General features: G+C 40.1%; 1 long non-coding RNA gene across 1 annotated transcript; it reads left to right on the top strand.

Annotated features, from left to right (window-relative positions):
- Positions 1 to 1,851: 1,851 nt before the first annotated feature.
- On the top strand, positions 1,852 to 11,209 carry LOC144583596 (uncharacterized). The gene is made up of 2 exons (XR_013537484.1): positions 1,852 to 1,904; positions 3,518 to 11,209. It is a non-coding gene; the product is annotated as an uncharacterized LOC144583596 (long non-coding RNA).
- Positions 11,210 to 13,199: the final 1,990 nt, after the last annotated feature.

Below are 13,199 nucleotides of genomic sequence, written 5' to 3'. Positions count from 1 at the left end.
ATAACATGGTGAATATTCTGTGACTGAAGTTGCAGCAATTGGTTGGAGAGCTCCTACACAATATTTTGTAGGAGTAAAGTGCTGAAGTTTGAGACAATTTTGGTATTATGCGTATACTCCTTACACATGGAATGGCACAAGAAGCTGGCCTAGCAATTATTAAACTGTCTCACAGACAGTTTTTCCAAGATGTATAATTTGTTTTTTTTTTCATTTATATCAAACACAAATAAAAGCACCTTATTATTATTATTAGCTATCTACATATTTGAGCATCTCATACACTTGCATAGTTCTACAAAACCATGCCAGACAGCATCACATCTAAGCTTTCCAAAACCTCTTCTGTCTGGTGGCTAATTGCAGCTTTATATTCTGGAACATACACAGAGTTGTACAAGCTTTAGGAGTATCTTCATAACATGGGACTGGTTAAATAATGGACAATGTGCTACCTGAAAGTGCCCTTCCATGGGAAAAGGGGACATTTCTACGCCATGTCCTGATCCTCAATGCTTCTTCTCTCTACTACAAAGCCTGCATTTTTCACAGTGGATTAGCAAGTCTAGACATCCCACAACATGTCAATAGAGGTATGGATCTTTGGTGCATATTCCTCTGGAGGACAACACTCGTTTGTAACGATGCTTCTCTCAGCCAAATCAATAGAGTCACAACAGTCTTATATTTTCAGAAAACACAGCCCTCCCCACGCGGGTAGTGAGGAAAAGAATGAAAAAATACCATGTGGAAAAAGTTGGAGAAGCTGCAAGTAAAAGTATATGTAATTCAAATTACTAACCACCAAGGCACCATGATAATAATTATTAGGAAAAAGATCACACCTCTGAGGCAGAAAAATAAGTAGAGGAAGGGGAGCCCCAGCTGAGTGTTCAAACACCCATGGGATGTGATTATCTCCTGGTAAAAAACATCCCTGGACTTGCTGCTATTACGAATCCTCCACCACCCCATATGCGCGCACACACACACACACACACACACACACACACACACACATGCACATTTTATACAACATACATACAGAGAAAGCAAGAGAGATGTATATATAAATTATTTAGGTGAACCATTTCAATTTCCTCCAAAAAAAAAATGGCAACTTTGCATTAAAATGCTTCAAGTGTGAGATTTGCAGATATATTTATATCCAGACTTTAAGAGGGTTGAGCAGTCTATCAGAATAAACTCTTCATCTTCAGCTGTTTTATGATGGTATTACAGATGTACTGCAGTGCAGAATAGCAAAGAAAGCAAGTTTTCAGAGAAATGTGCTTGTTTGGGTTCCATATGGTTGCTGGAGGGGAAAACTCTTCATAAAATGACTTTTGCTGCTCAGTAAGGCATCCTGATTTCTCATTATTATTCTGCTTTCCTCTCTCTCCGACCCCACTCCTCTAAACAGCTCTGGCTTTTTGCTTCTAAGTTCCTGCCTAACTAGTTTAATAAATGGTTAAAAAAAGAGAGGAAAAAAGATGGCACAGAGAAAGATGGAGTGGAGAGCCGCTTTAGAATCACATTGATTCCATATCGTCGTCATCATTCTGTAGCAAAATATATTGGAAGGAAGGAACAACTGTTATTCTGAACCTCAAGACTGTGCATGCTTGTAATGCAATTTTGCACACAGTCATGCTTTCTGCATTCTGATTTACTTTCATGTGATTTAATTATTTCCATGGGATTTAATGTAAACAGTCTGACTGTATGCTACAATACAACTTTAAGTGGCATTGTTGTTGTTGTCACTACCAACATAGTCAACAATCTACAAAAATATAGGAAATTTGTACATGTATTTCTAATTTCTTTTGTCTCCACCTTTACACCTAGACCAGAAACCTGGGTGCATGAATCCTGGCATACATACTAAGAGGATTTCAGAGGTGTGTACGCTATTATTTTGGTTACAAAATGGATCAAATTAGTTACTTACAGAACCTGAGGTAACATGTACTAAGTCTGAAAGAATAAAACAAATGTCACTATGCATGTGGTAGAGGATGAAACCTTTATTTAGGACCAACTAAAATCCCAAAATAATGTGCCAGCTTTTCAGTTCTTCAACACTATTCATCAGATGGTAACCTGGACACGAGGTGGCAAAGAGGTGGGGCAGAAGATGCACAGAACCTGAAAATATGGCCACCTCCGATTTTTGCATTTATAGTACTTTGAAAAATAATTTTGAATACTATTTTCACTTAAAAAAATTCTGTGGAGGAGAATACAGTGGGGTCTTGACTTAAGAATGGCTTGAGTTAAGAACATTTTGACTTAAGAACCGCTCTCATAGGAAAATATTGACTTGACTTAAGTACTTAGATTTGAGTTAAGAACTGAAAAAAAACCACGTGGGAGGCAGGGAAAGTGCAAAATTGGAACTTTCAGTTAACTGTTGGCCAGTGAAAAGGGTGCCTGTCTGCTTCCTCACTCCTCCCAGCGTTTAGAGAGTGGATTGGGAGTCTTCAGACTGCCTGGTACTGCCTGGACTGTATTTTCCCTGCTTTCCCTGAACCTTTCTTGACCTAAGAAAAAAAGAAACAAAATATCCCCCCTCTAGTGGTCAAAGGCGGAATAGCAGCTTCCCATTAGTTTCTATGGACGGAAAAGAGCAGATACGGATCAAATGGTTTTCAATGCATTCCTATGGGAAATGCAGATTTGACCTGAGAACTTTTTGACTTGAGAACCGCCTTCCAATACGGATTAAGTTCTCAAGTCAAGACCCCACTGTATAGCACTGGCCAAAGAAGATCTACCGAAGAGAGACAGACTACACTGACTGCTAGGTGGTACTTTCTGTTTGGCCTGATTGATCTGAAATAGTTTTCCATGTGGTCAGTTTACCTTTCCCCAAATATACCACATAACCTTGAATATTGGGATGTTGCTGACAGGTGGCAGGACAACTGAATTGTCCCTTTCTCATTTCCAAAAGAAAGTGCCCCTCCGGAAACCACTTTGGCAACAGAGGTATTTTGCTGAATTTCAACTGACACTAATATGAAATCATAATCATAATCCTTTCTAGGAGATTTCATAAATGGGCATAGCTTCAGTTATCTGTTTTTTAAAAGAAAAATAACCACCAGGGAATCTCTTAAGTTCTTTGATATATTTACCCTAGAGCTGAAATGCAAGCTCCTTTACATATTTGCAAATCAAATACAATTATTTGTTTCCTTTGACAAATATTCAAACTCTAATTAACATCCTTTGAGAACTTCCACTTGGGTTAATTCATTTCTGCAACCTCACCTAAAATCAAAAGGGACGTCTCATTTGGACATTTATGAGTCCTGAGACAGACAGGCTACCATAAGTTATATATCCTCAAATTCATGCATTCTAAACAAGCTGCATGTGCACGTATATTAGATATGAAATTTCAGGTCTGTGAATGCAAATGAACCATTACGAATTTGCTAATGTTGACTTAAAACACAACAACACTGAAACCAACTTCACTATTCTATTATTCTTTTATTTATATTAGCTAAGAATCAGCCTGTGTACCAATATCAGTGGATGAACCAGCTGAAACACGAAGACCAGCAAGCAAGCACAGGTAGTTCATATTTGAATGTATCTTACAGGAGTTATTTCTAGGAATAACTAATTATTGTCCCATATTTTAAAGTAAGACCCTCTGTACATTGAAGACCAAATATCCAAGGACATTCTTCTGGCACAACATTCAAACGTACAAGGTCCCTCATCTGAAGCAGTATAATTTAGGCATGTTCACTGTGAATAGTGCTCATAGCTCTGGTTTCACCTCTGTGGTCTTGGCACTCAAATTTCTTGCACTAAAATTCCACAGAGAGCATTTTCTTTATTTTGGGATTTAGAGGCTGAAGTGAAATGGCAGCAGAATCTTAGTATGCCAGTCATCATTTGCTCTGCTGACCATGGTGTCCATGCTGTGATGATCCTTCCTGGTACTCCATCATTGAGGCACGTTAGACTTAGATGACAGTGAGACAAATGAGCACTAAAATATTTTCATTAAATAATTTCAAGCCTTAAGGCTTCCACTTATTTGGAATCACTCCTCTTTTAGAGAGTGGAGGCCCTTCTTGACATTTGACCTTTCCAAGGTAATGGAGTATTAGGAGTGCATGATAACGGTCACCTACAGGAAATAAAAAGTTGCAGTGTGGAAATAATTTTTCTGCTCCTATGAGTCCAATGTATTTTTACAGTAACCTCCTAAGGAAGGCAGGAGGCTGTCTTGCTTCTGCAGGGATTTCATAAATCAAATAACTATTTTATAGCTGGACCCTCCTGAAGGGAAACAGACATTCGGGTTTCTTTTCCCTTCAGGGAAAATATCTTCAGAAACCCAAGTTACTGAAGTTTAAAAAATGACTTCAGCTGCCTCACAGAAAACAGCTAGCAGTTTGGCTTGGCTGTTGAACTTTCACCTTCAAGGCTGAGAAACACTAACATTGAGAGCTCGCAAACTTATTTGAAATGGAGCAGATCATCCCTCCACTGCTCTTGGGTGAAGCCTGGGGATGTTTGGAAGGGGAGGGACAAAATTTACTATCTGCCAAATAGCAGCTTTTCTTCCACTTTCGAGACATATTTATATTATTTATCAAAATGTTCATTAGAAAGTTTTAGACCAGTGGCTTCCAAACTTCCCCTCTTTTGATTTTTGAAAGACCTTCGTATTTCCGTACATTTCCTTTAGATAAAAAGAGTAATGATTTGGTCTTCACCAACCAGATAGGCGGGGTATAAAATAAATAAATAAATAAATAAATAAATAAATAAATAAATAAATAAATAAATAAATAAATAAATAAATAAATAAATAAATAAATAAATAAATAAATAAATAAATAAATAAATAAATAAATAAATAAATAAATAAAAGTAAAGCAAAGAATTTGACCCAACTCTGGGAGGCAGTGGAAGACAGGAGGGCCTGGCATGCTCTGGTCCATGGGGTCACGAAGAGTCGGACATGACTAAACGACTAAACAACAACAAAGCAAAGAAACCTTCATAAAATATTTTAATTTTAAAATCCTGAGGAAATCCTGAATTGTAATAGTGTAGTAATGTGTTTTTCCCCCTCTCTATATGAAAGTCTTATGCTCCCTCCTGGATTAGCATGGCCCTGAGTTGGGAGACTGAAGGTTTATAGTATTTGCAAATTCCTCACAACAAAGATCTGTTTGAGCTGACACAGTACATGCTTCTATAAGATACTTGCATGCATCTTTATATAGACCTGTAGCACATAGCTTAGCTTCCTGTTCATTATATGCATATGATATAGCCTTCCCCCCCAACTATTTGTGCTCAGGGCATGAATATGGGAAGTCTTAATGGTATACAGCTGTGCGCATGTAGGCCTCCCTTCTACTGATATTCATCAAATATAAAACAAAATGCTGTAGGAAGCCTATAGGATGCATGGATTGTCAGCTTTGCCTGCTCAAATAGGGCTAAAGCTGGCCAGACCTGGGTGTTGTCACCACTTTGCAGTGTTCAGTGTACCTGTCACTCAGAGGGTCAGCACTTCCCAATCTTCTTACTGTCCAAGTGAAGATTAGCCAATGAGCTATCTTAACTTGTGGCTGTACAATTCTAGGAGTTCCATGCAACAGCTAGCTTCCGCTACTATAGTTGCCCATGGATTTCAAGAGTTCCATTCCTTTTCTAATCACGGACATGCTATTTCATGTGTTTATGTTTGTTGTTGTGTGTCTGGGTATCTCAGTTTGGTTAAGTTTATATGGAATCAATTTGTGCAGCAAAACCTCTGAAATCTCTTTTAAATGTTCATTAGATTTCTACCACCTTTTCACATCTTGTCCTCTTAAATGCAAACTTTTTTTTACATTGCTTTGGTGCCATCATCTACTTCGTTTCAGATATTTCTGCTTACCAATGTTAATCCATTTAGCAAATTTTTAGAACCTGCTATGAGTCCAAAGGCACATCAATGGTTTATGTCCAAAATATTAATCTGCACAGATTCCTTCTACATTAGGAATTTATAATAATAACATCATTGCGGAGTTCCCATTCCTCCCCGTGGAACTGGATCTGGAAAATTTCCTTGCGAATTATGTTGTTACTATAAGAAAAAAAGGCATGTGAATGGATGCACCTGTTGCTCCCTTTACTATTGTGTAAACCAGTCGCAATGCCCTGAAATTCAGTGGAATCCCACTAGTATCAGAGATGAGACTGAGAGAACTCCTTGATCAATTACACTGTGCCTGCCTCCTCCTCCTCCACTTATCCCTTCTTCAGAGATGTTCTTTGTTTGTATTTTTCCCTCCCTAGCCCCTCCCCATGTCTTTTTATTTTCATCTGCTTTGAAGTAGTAAATCCTGCAGGTGACCAAACTTTCATCCATAATCTGTAGCATTCAAATTAAAAGAAGTGGGTTATAGATTGTAGGATTTGCTGCGCACCCTGGCTAAATCCTACCAAGGTCCCTTATGAACGAATAAATCCTGGAGTGTAAAGTGAAGCCACATTGATCCAATCAATGTTGCCATATGCAATCATGCTGCATTCATTGCTGGCCAACAAATAAAGTGAAGCCCAGGTATTTTTCCCTACCCACCTGCCCCCCACCTTAATACACTTGCAAATTAATGCTACTCATCTAAATTTGATGTTTGGCCATTTCCATCCAAAACACAGCTTTCCCACTTTCATTAATCATTGAAAACTCTTTTGATTTCCCCCCATGCTAAAATAATAGGGTCTGGGCCTGCTGGTGCTTTAACATCACACTTCAGCATGGCATTCATCTACATCTGAGTTGCAGTAAGAATAAATATGAAGCTCTTTCATACCAAACTCAGCTATAGCTGTAAAGGAGGTAGATAACATGGAAACATGTGCATTTTTTCTCCTGCAACATTAAACAAAAAAGGTTAAGCTCCCACTGACAGGAAAGATGTATTTGCAAGTGATTAGTTATATTTCTATCATCCTGCTTGTCTGTGTTCTTCTTTTGATGTTTAAACAAAGCTCTTGAACACACTGGGTTGTAGTCTCTGATGTTGATTTATAGGTAGGACTGAATTCCAAACACTGAGGTAGTGGGAAGGCCTTAATAAAATAAAATTAAAAAGCTGAGACTGCCTTCCTGCTGGTTAGTGTGTGACTAAGCCATAGAGTTTGGGGCTCAATCTGTCAAGAGCAGATGTGGAAGAGGGAAGTCCCTTCAGGAACAAAGACCAGAACTGTTCACCAAAGGAAATGTGCAGCTGCATGTAAGGAAAATGTCACAGCTCATATTTTATTTCCTGTTTTTAAATGCACATGTATTGCCTTTGCTACTCATATTTTCTAAAATGTTGGTAGCGTCTAGAACATAGAAAGTTAGCCAGAGCCTGTAAGTACAAACCTACCTAACACAGCAATGGAAATGGAAAAGAAATCTTATGTTGGGGAACTGCTCTTGGCTAAAGATTTCCTCAGCCCCATGGAATAAAGCTTTAGTCTATGTCTTTGAAAACACGAACAGAACAAAAAAATGGAAGAAATGAGCTAAATGTTGATTCAACAAACAGCTCAACCATAATTTGTATTAATCAGTTTACTATTAATCCATTTAGGCTTAACATATTTGCCACAGAGTAAGCACCACTGAACTGAATCAGACTTACTTCTGAGTAGACATATATAGAGGAGCAGCGTGATAACTTACCTGGAAGATGAATAAAAAATAAAAGAAAAAGCAAGATAGCCCATTTGGAGTATTACCTTTCCAACATTACATAGCAACTATAGAAACACTGCTTTGATTGATGATAATGTCTATGTTTATTCTTTGATTTTTTTAAAAAAAATGTATACAGTTTTTACTGATGAAGATTGAACTGTGACCTTTAATGAACAGAGACAAACAATTCCTAGTCACTTGGTCCTTTCATGTTAGGAGATACAAGGGAACCTCGATAGTTAACAAAATTTGGTTGGGTGGGTGGAATCTGTGGGTGCCTTCCAACACAGTGAAATTATTTTTGTCTAAAATAAATACATAGATTCTGAATTGAAAATGATCCTATGAGGATAAGGGGAAAGGGGCAGGCAGATTAAAGTGTCAGTAGAACAGTGTATGCACAATTGATGAGATACTCTCCTGACAGAGGAGCAAGAGGAAGTCTGGGCAGGGAAACACAGCCAGACTTGGCTATAAGCAGACAAAATACTGGCCGGTTAGACTCAGCGAATCTGGTAGAGCAGGACCGGAGCTCTCAGACCTTGGACAGCTCCAGTTAACAACCTTGGCTCAGTTAAGCTCTAGAGCCCAACTGAACTTTTACAGCCCCCTCTAGCTTTCCTGGTCCTCCCAGGCTCTTCATCACTGTGAGAAACGGGAGTGTGTAAGAAGCCCAGATCATGCCTGCTATTGATTCTCAATGAAGTCTAGCCACATGCAGCTACAGCAGGTGGGGAAGAGGACTCTCTAGAGTTGTAGGAGTCCAATCTCAAGGGGATATGGATGAAAAAAAAATCAGATCTGCTTTAGTATCCTGGCCTAATATTTTCATAGCCTTTTTCATAGACTCCAGAATTCCACTGTACTTTCCAATCTCCCTTGTTTTGAAACTTTTTTAAAACTATTTTCCACAGTTTTAATTCATTTGGACTATTTAAGATGCTCTTGAGGTAGCTTTATTTGTTGTGCCCCACCTTGATATCTGTTGACATCAGGAGAGTTAGAAATACAAAGACAGACAGACATTATTTGAATGTAAGCCAATTGCAGATATTCAGTTGGTAAAATACCGAAACAAAATTTTAATAAGAAAGTGCCTTAGCAGTCTGCTTATAGTAAGATAGTATAGTATAGCATGCAACAAATACATGAAATGGTTTTTCAAAGCCCTCATTTTTTCCTGACCTTATACCCTTACTAGGACCATCATCAGTAATATGGAAAAAAGAAAGCTTTCTATTTTTTTCCCTGGGCAGTGAGAAAAGGCATAGAGGAAAGCTAAATGCACAGTATTCTGTTTCTTTGTTTTTAAAGTAAAATGTAGAAACTGGGAGCTCACAGTCTTCAAAGAAATAAATACACAGATTGTAAAATAAAGCAGGGGCAACTAAAGCATACATAACTGGCTATGTATTTGGATGCTGCTTTGATTAATAATCTGTGACATGCAAACTGGGGTTCTTTGGAATATGCAGCATATTGAGTGTCAAGTACCAGTGGAACAATATGTGTGTGTGCATAAAATACACAATCTACATAATTCTCCCTAAGGGATAATTGACTAAACACTGTGAACAAGTAAGACTCTGCCATTCTAATTTGTCTTCCCAACTAAAAGGGCTAAGGTTATGTTACAGAGTCATACTCATGCAACCTTTGAATTAATTCATTTTTCTGGAAGAAATTATTATATTATCTCAGCATATAACACAATGTAGACATTTGCCGCAGAAAAACTAGCAGGGTTTTGGTGCCTGCCAAAATGGTTCAGAGAACTATCTGCATCTTCAGAAAAGCATGTGGTAAAACCCATCTGGATCTACTTGTAAGGATTGTATGCTTCCTCTGGGGCTACTGGTGAGTCTCTGCATATAAAACACCAACACATTGAGAAGGCAAGGCTTGAAATTTCCCATGTGACATGATAAATTTGAACAGTTTTGTGCGGTGGTGAATATCATTTGTCCCCCTACCACACATGCCTATACTTTGAAGTGGTACATTTCTGGGTTCTGAGTTTTAGGATTGTTATGAGGGAGGATGTGTTTCAGTCTGGTCTCTGAGTGTTCTTTGTGAATTTCATTGTATGTGTATATGGTGTATATACGTTCAATGACAATAAATTATTACCCTGTTTCCCTGAAAATAAGACAGAGTCTCATATTAATTTTTGCCCCAAAAATGCATTAAGGCTTATTTTCAGGCAATGTTTTATTTTCTTTTTCATGTACAGCAATGTACATTTATTCAAATACAGTCCTGTCATCTTCTTCTGGTGGAGGGCGGGGTTTCACTCAACTGGGGCTTATTTTTGGGGTAGGGCTTATATTACAAGCATCCTGAAAAATCATACTAGGACTTATTTTCAGGTTAGGTCTTTTGGGGGGAAAACAGGGTATTATTATTGGAAAGCTTTATCTCGCACTGTTCCTCAACATGTTATACTGGCCCTGCTTATCATTACAGGATGATTACCAGCGAGTCTTTAACGTTCCATTCTTGGGCAGCATATTAGAGCAGGTTGTGGTTTCACAGCTCGAAGGGTTCCTGGGTGAGACAGATTATTTAGTTTCATCAACAACGGTATCCTTCTGGACCATTTGTCTGTTATGAGACTTGGCGGCACTCCTGTTCTTCTTTGAGGGGAGAACTCAGAAGGTGGTACTGGAGGCTCCTGTTCAATACCCTGGCCATTGGCTTGTGGTGTCCCTCAGGGTTCTGTTTTGTCCCACTTGTTATTTAATATCTACATGAAACTGCTGGGAGAGATTGTCCAGAGTTTTGGGGTTCAGTGTCACCCATATGTAAATGATGTGGTGCTAAAATAGAAACAGATTTTTAAACTATTTTAAAATCTGTTTCTATTTTCTATGTTTCTATGTCCAGGATACATTGGAGATTGCTCAGCCAGGTAAGGCTGTGTTTGCACCAGACACTGACAGAGTTGCTGTGGCATGTCCTTGGAGCATTGGGAGCCAACTGGCACCAACCCCTAGCCATAGCAGCAACCACACAATGATATGCCCCCTACACAGGGCATGAGTCAGGCACTATACAGACAGTGCCTTACCTTCGGTGATCTTTTATCAACCAGACATCAGGGACCACCCCAGATTTCAGTGTCTAGCTCTGCCTTTTCATGCAAGTCATTGGATATAATTCAGTGCCACTCCAGGCCCTTTCCTTTGGTGAACAGACAATTCTGTTGGGGGATTACCTCCATTTCATGACCAAGGAAAAGATTTGAAGAGTCTAGTATGTAGATGTGTTCAATCAACTAAACAGAAAATGAGACAAAAATGATAAGGACAAGGATGAAAACAAGAATTGGGATAGGCTTAGAAGGTGTAGGCCAGAGCATTCATGGCCCAACTAGGCTTCCAGGTTCCTTATCTATATGAGAGTGATAATTCATGCCCAACAGTAGAAGGCCTGTGTAGATTTCTTTCGACATGTCTAATTTCTCTATCATGAAGCCTTCAGGATGCGAGCAGCCATCATGAGGTGGGATGAGCAGCAGCCACAATTGTGGCTGCAGCTCATGATACCAGCCAGGTCTTCACTAGATGAGAGGTTTGACAGTGGGCACCAGCATTCCTGGTGCACTAGCAGGACAGGCAATTCAACCCTGCTTCCTATGCTGAGAGTCTAGGACGCAGAGAGTGTGCAACAGGAAACCCTGCAAATATAAGCATGCGTGTTCCATCTGTATTGGACCACACTTGTTCAGATAATGGCTTAAAGGGCAGCCCAGGAAAGGAGGCAGCAAGGACTTGGGTAGAGGCAAGAAACCATCAGAGGGGTCTTTAATCCTTCGAAACGGTCCCAGACCAATTAAGTTGGAGATATTGACCAATTGGCTTACATGTTACCCAAAGGAGGAGGGTGCCAGACATTTTTTAGATGGGGTTAAGTTCGGGTTTAAAATTCCAGTGGTTTAGGCTAAGGTTACATAAGGGGACGTGGTGGCGCTGCAGGCTAAACCACAGCACCCTGTGCTGCAGGGTCAGAAGACCAGCAGTCGTAAGATCGAATCCATGCAACGGAGTGAGCTCCCGTCGCTTTGTCCCAGCTCCTTGCCAACCTAGCAGTTCGAAAGCATGTCGGTGGGAAGGTAAAACAGCACTCTGGCCATGTGACAACGGAAACTGTCTTCGTACAAACGCTGGCTCTACGGCTTGAAAAACAGGATGATCACCGCCCCCTAGAGTTGGACACGACTGGACTAAAAATGTCAAGGGGAACTTTTACCTGTACCTTTTACATAATGCACTGACAACTAGCAGTTAGTGGTAGGAATGGAAGATAAAGTGTGAGCCAAGATTGCTAAATAGGTTCAAGAGGGTAATGTGTCTGGCCCTTTCACTGCCCCCTTACTACTCCACTTGAGAGTGTCTCCATTGAGAGTGGTGCCTAAGAATGCACATGGTGAGTTTTGACTCATTTATAATTTGTCCTATCCCAAGGGGGATTTGGTAAATGATAGCATACCACAGGAGTTCTGCAGTGTTTAATACACATCCTTCAATGATGTGGTGCACACAGTGCATCTTGTGGAATAGGTGCAGAGCTGGCAAAGTATGACAGTAACTGAGCATTTTGACTGTTGCTGTCCACCCAAATGACTTTGAATTGGTTGTTCTGGGTTTTTCGGGCTCTTTGGCCGTGTTCTGAAGGTTGTTCTTTCTGACGTTTCGCCAGTCTCTGTGGCCGGCATCTTCAGAGGACAGCAACCAATTAGATCCTGGCCATGAAAGCCTTTGCGAATATATTGACTTTGAATTGTTAGGCTTTGCAATTCAGGAATCATATTTTATGGATAGGACATCCCTATGGAATGTTCCATGCAGTTTTTAAGTATTTCAGCTTCTTCCTGGAGTAAGTGCACCCACAAGATGGCTGTGCCCTATGCGGTCCATTACTTGGATGGTTTTCTGTTCTCTAGGCATATGTGCTCTGAATAGTGTAGGCTACTTATGGAAAGAGAGTTGGGCATGAACCGAACTGAACCAAACAACCCCCCCCCCAAAAAAAAACCACGAACCAGGCTGGTTCATGGTTCTGTTCATAGTTCAATGTGGGGATCCCATTTTGCCACAACGAAATGAAGTGCTGAACTTTTTTCCACTCCGCACTTCATTTTTGACAAAGCAGGTGCCTCCTCCTTCCTGCTGACTCTGTTGTCTTCCTATCTGATCCTGCCTCCTCCTTGTCTTCATCCTCAGCGGATAGGCATGCACAGAAGGGAAGCTGGGCTGCTGTCTCTAAAGATGGTGGCAGCAGAGGACAAAGAGGGGAGGAGGCAGGACCAGGTAGGGAGATCATGGAGGCAATAGGAAGCAGTGGGGAGGTAGCAGAGGGGATGGAGGCATTAGGTTCCTCTTCCCCAGCCATGAACTTAGGGGGGGACCATAAACCAGTTCATTTTTCCAGCATTCATGGGTGGCTCATCCCTGAGAAGCCATGACCCACA

This window comes from Pogona vitticeps, chromosome 1 (genome assembly GCF_051106095.1).
Source record: "Pogona vitticeps strain Pit_001003342236 chromosome 1, PviZW2.1, whole genome shotgun sequence".
NCBI lineage: Eukaryota > Metazoa > Chordata > Lepidosauria > Squamata > Agamidae > Pogona > Pogona vitticeps.
The sequence above is the reverse complement of the archived record's forward strand: the minus strand, read 5'-3'. Positions and strand labels throughout refer to the sequence as shown.